We start from the raw sequence: 8,424 nt of genomic DNA on the forward strand, positions 1-8,424 counted from the left end.
CGTCCCCAAATATCAATCATTATTATCTAATGTAATTGTCTCTAAATTTCCCACTAGTGTATTCGTTTACAACCACATGAGGTGGTTTTCGCGATGATGAAATCGCCGCGAGTACGTTCAATACCTCACGGCCACATATCGGTGGGTCGCTTAATCGCTGTGTTGGCAGCGTGGAATAAAAAACCCGGGCTGAACACGCCCGGATATACCGCATGAACTCTTTCGGCGGGGCTAACCCGTATGAATCAAAATAGACGATTGCACGCGGATCAATCGCGTACGCAACCCAATGAGTTCCCGCTCCGGAGGACCCATCGAGGTTAATTATGCCGGTTTCAATATTCCTTGGGGCCGCCGGTAATTGATCCCTCATAAAAACACCTCTGAAGTTTTTTATCGCTAACGCGTTTGCGGCGTCTATTAAATCAAAATTAGACATAGGAGTCATAGACTCAGGAGTCAATGACTCAGGAGTCAATGACTCCTGCGTTAATAAACGGTTCCCGGTAGTCTTAGACCCTTTCCCGAGTACCATGAATACGGGGTTCCCGGTAGTCTTAGACCCTTTCCGGCCACGGGTCGTTTTTTTTTGTAGCCTTTCCCGGTTGCCTTCTTCAATGCCATCCCCGCCGCGGTACCAACGGCTCCTAACGCCGCCGCCTTAGCCACTGCTGGTGCGGCCGCGGCAATCAACGCTGGAATCGCAGCGAACAGCGGAAATATCCCACCGGTCTTTTCCATGTTTTTAATTGCTGCGGCGGAAAAATCTATTTGAACACCCTTTTTATTCTTCATCGCGTCATTGAAATGTTTTATTTGACGCGCCGTCAACGATATCTTATGATTACCACCTGCCATCTGCGACGGCTTCAGCGTTATTGTGGTCCCGCATTGTTTAGCCGACTTTGATCGTAATTTCTTGACTTGACCATCAGTCAACTCTACACTGACGACACTATACGACATTTTATTGTAAACGCGTTTATGCTTTCAATTACATGTTTTCCACTGGCGCATCAACGATTCTCATTCGTCCACCAACACCTTCTAGCAGCATTGATTTATCGCTGAGAATGACAGCAACCGCTCTATAATTAACATTACCCGGGGCTATACGAGCTCGGAAGTGTATATCAACGACGGATTGTCTCGTTAAATCAAGATGTTCCAACGAAAAGTAATAAATCGGATACAGGTTTTTAAAACCAAGTGGTGATATTTGCAAACCAGTGTCGACGTTGTGATCACGACCCATATACGACAGCAATCGATGATACACACGTGCGATATGGTTGTCGCCGTAATTAAGCTGTATATCCTCGGATGGTTCCTGTTGTCCGTTTATTCTCAGCGAAACATCCCTGACTCCTAATTGATCAAATATCATATGGCTGTGTTCTTGACTACCCAATCGATTCCTATTCTGCAGCGCTATGAATATATGACGCGGGGCTGAAACACCCTGTTTTGATGCCAGGTGCCATGTAAACGTATCGGCGACGTTATCCTCTTTAGCATCAGTTGTTACCGCTAGCCAACTCAACAGCGATTTCCCTCCCTGTTCCATAAATGCTAACAATCGTGCTTCCGTGGTAACTGATGGAGTCAGCACCGGCATCCACAATGCCATTTTAGTTAAAACGACTTTACCGGCAGCGACGCCAGCAGCACGCCATATTGCATTGTTATCATCACCCCTTCGCGTCAGCGCGATTGTATGCTTAGTCCCATAGATAACCTTCCTGACATTTCTGCAGAATCCAAATATGTGATGGAGTGGAATCGCGCATGAAAACTTTCGGCGTGGTCCTTGCAACATTCCTACTCGTGTTGCGAATCCTAGATTGAAATCATTGTTGGTGCTTTTTATAACAGTGAAATTGTCACCTGGTTTTGCTCTGCGGTCTGGGTTAGCTGCTTCATCCTGGTCAGCTGCGGTATTTCGTGGTGTCAGCACGTTGATGTACTGAATGTGATCAGCATTATCGGCGGCGTCCTTCGCAAACATCATAGATGGGCCCGCCGATCTTGTATAATCATCCGAGTATCTAGCTAGCCCAATTATCGTCGTTGCAACATCAACCTCGCGTTCTATTGATTCAATTTCTCGCCCGTCAATAAGATATCTGGCACTCTCAAATAACGCCATGATACCGTTATTGACAAAACCAACTCGAACACGATGGTCATCTGCGTATGGTGCATTATCGGCAGCATTTGTCACGAGTTCTCCCTCAATTTCGATAAACGCTTCACACGGCAGAAAGTATTTACTGGTATCTTGGACTTGAAGTTCAATTCGCGATCGTAGGTCAGGTTGCGCTGCATAATAAGAATAATATTGATAATCACGGACAGAATCATCCCTGCGCACTGGGGCGTCCATATCAAACGCGGGATCAGCGGTACGCGCAAACATTCTATTATTTATCATGTTGATGTTTTCAATTGCGATTTTTTCGTCGTAAATTCTTTGAATTTAAACCACTCCCCGCTATCGCGTTCATGAGCGCGTTGGTTGCCGCATCGGCGGATGGCTCAGCCATTGATGGCTTCGTCGCCAACGACTGAGTCGTCGCCAACGACTCTAGTTTTTCTTCCACGGCGTTATTTATTACTTTACTGACATTTGCAGGCATCACTGTCGTTGATGGCATTACCGGTGGTTTCTGTTTTTTTCTCCTGGATTTCACCAATGACATTAGTTTGTCTCGTGCGGCAGAAAACGCCCTTCCGGCAACATCTCCAATGGCACTAATACCCTTATCACGAATAACATCAATAGCCTTCATTCCTAATTGTTTGGCTAACGGCGCTACTTTTGGAGCCATTCTTGTAAATAACCCCGCAATGGTGCTACCGAGACCATCTCCATAGTACGCGCGGTAAACAGGCAATCGCGAGTTTACCACGTAGACGAGTACTGGTTTATCGTGGTTGTAGTGTATGATCATCTTTATTATAAAAACACCGGTTTTTCAATTAATCATCCACGAGCTCGTCTATGAGCGTTCGATATGCATTAATGTCCATAATACCGCCTGCAAATAACCGCTTGCAAATATCAGCGGCTTCATTGATTATTTCCGGAGAGTTATTTCCGGCTCGTTTTCCTCCAATTAGTACCTCTAGCCGTGATATATCACTGAGAACACTACCAGGACAGGTAACGCCGTAGGATTCTTTACCAACAGAGTATCCTTTTCCTTTTTTTGGTGTTATACTCTTAACTTCCTTGTGGAATTCATCGTAATCGGGATCACCACGATGTGGTAATGCTTCTTTATGTTTACTCGCTAAATACACTATTCTTGCCCAGTCCTTTAACGATTTTATATTTTTCTCGTAACCGCTATTGATATGCTTCTTATCTCGTATGCTCTTAGCAAAATTGTTGGCAGCAAAATTAATTAATTCTTCCCTGCTGCTGAAGCCTCTAATTTCATCTATTGTGTTCTTCTTGAGTACAATACGGGGTATATTCCCCTCTTTTTCTTCCGGTATTTCTTCTTCTGGTATTTCTTCTTCTGGTATTTCTTCTTCCGGTTCTTTCGCAGTAGCACCTAGTTCTTCTTCATCGGCCATTGTAACATAGGGTTCTTGTGGTTCGGTTATAGCGAGTGGTGGCGGCCTCCGTGTTGTAGCAGCCGCTATTTTTGCAGGAAGTGTTTCTAAAGACCTTTTTGTTTGTTCGGTCTGAGCCGCTATCTTTTCAAGCGCATCGAGGACGGGCACAGTTGCCGCCGTAACATCTTTGGTCGCTTTAGTTACCGGGGCAAAGAGCTGTTCGCTTCCAACAGCAAAATCAGTTTGTAGTTGTTGGCGCGTTTGAAGTTGTTTTCGAACCCTGTCTCGTAACGGTATGAACTTTTTAAGCGCTACTAGCCGCTCTCTGGCTAGCCGAGTAGTAAGTGATTCGCCTACCATTATTGCAATTGCGAAGCAATTTCTAATTTCTCGCCGGAGTTTTCGTCTATAATCCTTCTAATGTTTTTGATCTTGCTAGAAATCTCCCGGCGTCGTTCATAAACACGTCCGAGTTTTTTTCGTATTATTTCAACGGCAGTAAATAGTCCAATGAATGCATTTGCGTCATTGTGGTACAAGTTTTCATTAATCGTATGTTGTAATCGTTTTATAAAAAAATACTCGCGGGCCAGGGTAAAACGCCCCCGTTTCGACTGTTCGTTAATAATCTCATAATCGGATAATATTTTTTCACTGTCGAGACCATCAGATAATTCAATTCCTTGATTTTTTAATTTTGAAATCTCGGCTAATATATTATTGATGTCTTCGATATTCATTATTCTTATAAAACATCTTGTTTTTAAATAAAAAAAATGAAAACCCCGTGTATCAATTCCGAGGTGTTCATACTTTGTTTTCTTCCGGAACAGACAATAACGTTTCACACTGTCATGGTGGCCTTGTCAGCGCCATAGGCGCTGGTGACCTTGTCACTCGCTAATTTCTGTTATATATGAAAATCGAATTCTATGCCCGGTCTTTTTTGAGATTGCTGTTTGACATACTCGTTCTGCAACAAATCGCACTGCGGGCATACAAATATCAAAATATTTTCCTGCCGCATTCATGGAGTGAAATGTTTTTTCCTCGTGCGTTGTTGTATCAAATGACTTTACGGGTTTTGCTTTCTTTGGGTATTTACCGGTTTGGCCTTTTTTGGTATTTTGACTCTGCGAGACAGCTTGCAGGTTTGTAAGAGAATTATCAGTCTTATTACTATTAATATGATCAATCACAAGTCCATTCTCGATTAATCCGTTAAATGCTTCAAATACCACCCTGTGAACAAGATAAATTTTTCCTCCGGAACTAAATATCAAATACCCGTGATTATTTACGGTACCAACCGGCTTTTTCAGTTTGCGGTTTCTAACAATACCGTCGCGAGATGCCTCGTAATTGACGAGCACAGGATGCGGCTGAAATTCTTGGTCCATTTGTATAATAATACTAATTGTCTAATTTATTATTTGGTTTAATTATAAATCTTTCAACGTAGTCTTGGGGGGTTTTGATGACGAAGTCTGCGGTGGGGTCAATGACGGCGTTTTTAATTCGCTTGTCATAATAGCGTTTTAGTTCCCTGTATCGCTTTCCGCCACAATTAATACACAACTGCGATTTTCCTCTTACACCGACGTGACAAACCAAGCACGGGAGGGGGCCAAGAGAACCATTACGAACGCTTTGTAAATGATATCCGCAGAATTCACCTCTACATGATTTATTGCACGGGGTTATCGACCCAATCATCAACCATTTGCAGTGATTCATTATACTATATTCTTTCATTTAAATACTTGTTTTAATTATATGGATGAGTTCGAGAGATTAGCAGCAATTAAACCCCGGAAAAATATTAAATTCAATCTCGATAGAGTCCTCAAGGACACACCAAAAGCGTTAATAAACGATAAAACCCTGTTGAATAAAATACGCGATTGTATTAATGAATTCAAGCGTGATGGCGCATCTCATAGTTGGTCAACATTTCGAATTGATGGTGTTGTTGATGCTACCATGAACGACAACCGCGCAGCAATGATAATATCACAACTTGACGGTAAAAGATATTTCTTCAGAGTAAAATTTATTGTCCGGGTGGAATCAGGCGATTGGATCATACGTGATAAATTTGAACCAGTTCTCAGCGACATGAAAACAGTCACTGTCAGCCGCGACTCCAAGCCGGGGCTGTTAACCGGAGTTGACAGACCATACTATGAACGAGCGTATCCTGAAACAGCAGTTGTTTATGGAATATACCCGTTAAATAAGAAACCTGATATCGGAAAACTGAAACCGATGAAACAGTCAACTGGGATAAATTGTGTAGCAGAACGAATAATAGAGCATTTTACAAATGCATGTCGAGGAAACAAATTGACTGATTTACGACGTAGCAAAATCAACCAGTGGGAACTAACCGTAAAAGAGCGTGGAGCAACCATCAGCGACATAGCGAGATTAGAAACATCGCTGAGATTTCCAATAACCGTTACAACGATAACCGGTGAAGTATTATACGAATCGAAGTATAAATCGAAGGGAGCCCCAATCAAAATTATTGATCATAACGAACACGCATGGACGCCCGCGATCACAATATTTCCACGGGATAGAACAGTAAAGTATATACCCGAAGAATTCCTGGGAGAACAATTCTCCAAGGACGGTTTTCTCGCGGAGAGGAAACTATTTGATGCTATTGCCTACTTGTGTAAAAACGACCCTGTATCAATGTGGTTACTTCGCAGCGCTGAAAACGATGCGGATACCTTTGATCAGTTTGTAAGACCAAACGGCGAATTATATCGCACTGAAGCATTTCACAACAGGATGAAAAAAACCGCCATGGAATTTGAAGAGCATGATGAACAACTGCTAACAAATTGTTTTACGATTCCATCGGTTGTAGCTCATGTTGCAGCAAGGAAAAATGCGTGGAGACCAACGCGCAAAGAATTTCTGCCGGATGTACAATCCAGTTGTTTGGAGTATTATCACGGTGGATTATGGAACACTGAATACAGCCGCGACGCTATGATCTCGGTTGATATGGTTGCCTGTTATCCAGCGAGTTTTCTCGGGTATGGATCCGCCGCTGAGTACTTTAGACGATTTGGACACCCCAGTCATGAAATGACTCGTGTTGCTATTAATGGACCACTGCCCGATTTTGATTTAACGGGATTCGCTCGCATAGTATCATTTGAATTCGCGGCAGGACTCCATCGCTGTTGCTATATTTGGATCGGTAGACACATGGCTGAAAAGAAGTGGCTGCCAATAGCGTTGCTACGGTACATGATTGATTGTAGCATGCTTGTATCGTTGATTGTCAGTGACGCGATTATATCATACCGGGCGCAGACTGAAGTCTGGTTACCAGAACCGGAGCGTCTAGATAGCATAATTGACGAATCCAGAAAACACATCGATGCCGACGAGGAATATATCATCGAATGGTCCAGGAGGATATTCAACCAACGAAACCGCGAGGCAAAAGATCTCGGTAGAAGAATAATTGGTAAGTTCACACAAGGTGGAAAAAACTGCGACTACAAACGATATTGCTCACGGCTGATTATAGATGACGCAGAATATGATTTCGTAATCAAGGACGCAGTGGCAAAAAATAGATACGTGAACTGCGAAACAGCTTTCTTGTCCAATGGAACAAGGTTGGGTACAGTTGTTACCTACAGCGATGGAGACAGCCCGGCATACCCGCATTTGAGGGCGTCTATGCTGGGTTACGCCGCTATCAATTTATTCTCGATGATAAATAGATTCCCCGACACCGCGGTTAGAGTAGCCGTTGATTCGTTTTATGTTGACGTAGCGTATAAGGGAAACGTAGCCGACTTTACTAGTCCGGACGAGAGTTGGGGTACATGGAGAATTAAAAACGAAATACGACGCGATTATTCCCCGTCAGCGGATGTCACCGTTGAGAACGACTACTTACGCGGTGATAAATTGTCAGAATGGTCTAATGCACCATCGTGTTCTGATCCAATTTGTAGACACAAGACGGTTTATTTAAGCGGCTGTGGCGGGTCAGGAAAGACGACTCGGGCAATTGAATTATTTCGAACGCGGGCAAGTATAATCGTGCTTACACCGACCCATAGACTAGCGCGAGAGATAAAACAACGAAATGTTGACGCCGTTACTTATCACAGCTTTTTTCGATACAGCGGCGGTGAGTGGACTCCTGATCGAATGGGTGAAAAATTTATTCCCGACATTATCATCTGGGATGAGATATGTACTGTTTCGTTAGATACTTTACAAATGTTTCTTGAGTGGTTGCTGCGCGCGAATACAGCGGTAATCATGTGTGGGGACCATGGCCAACCACCACCATTTGTCGGCGAGGGCCCACATAATTGGTTAAAGGGTTTTGTGGACTATTATGAAGAAACCGATACTGATTACCGAGCACTTGATGAACAACTGCGCGAGGTTAAAAAACTAATCAGATTACAGCCGGATAGAGTTCAATGTGAAATAATCCGCGAGGTGATTCCGGAAACGCCGTTAAATGAATTCTGGGAAACATGGAGACCAAACGATTTGATTGTAGCGAGCAGAAAGATAGTCAGAGACACACTTCAGCGGAAGTTGTTTGCGTTGCATAAGGAAAAGTTTCCAACGCGTCCAGTGCCGTTGTGTTATAGACCCGCGGACACACGGCGGCAGAACATTGAAGTTGAGATTCCAGTCCCGACAGCGTCAGGGACAAAAAAACAAATTCTCGTGCTGAATGATATCGTGCTCGTTGATATCGGTGTCGTCGAGGACGCGCTACGTGCTGATAAATCCCCGTGGACGCTAGGATACGCAACAACAATACATTCCTCGCAGGGACTAACCATCACGGACACA

Source organism: Sinohyriopsis cumingii, chromosome 18 (genome assembly GCF_028554795.1).
Source record: "Sinohyriopsis cumingii isolate HCF-2022 chromosome 18, ASM2855479v2, whole genome shotgun sequence".
Taxonomy (NCBI): Eukaryota; Metazoa; Mollusca; class Bivalvia; order Unionida; family Unionidae; genus Sinohyriopsis; species Sinohyriopsis cumingii.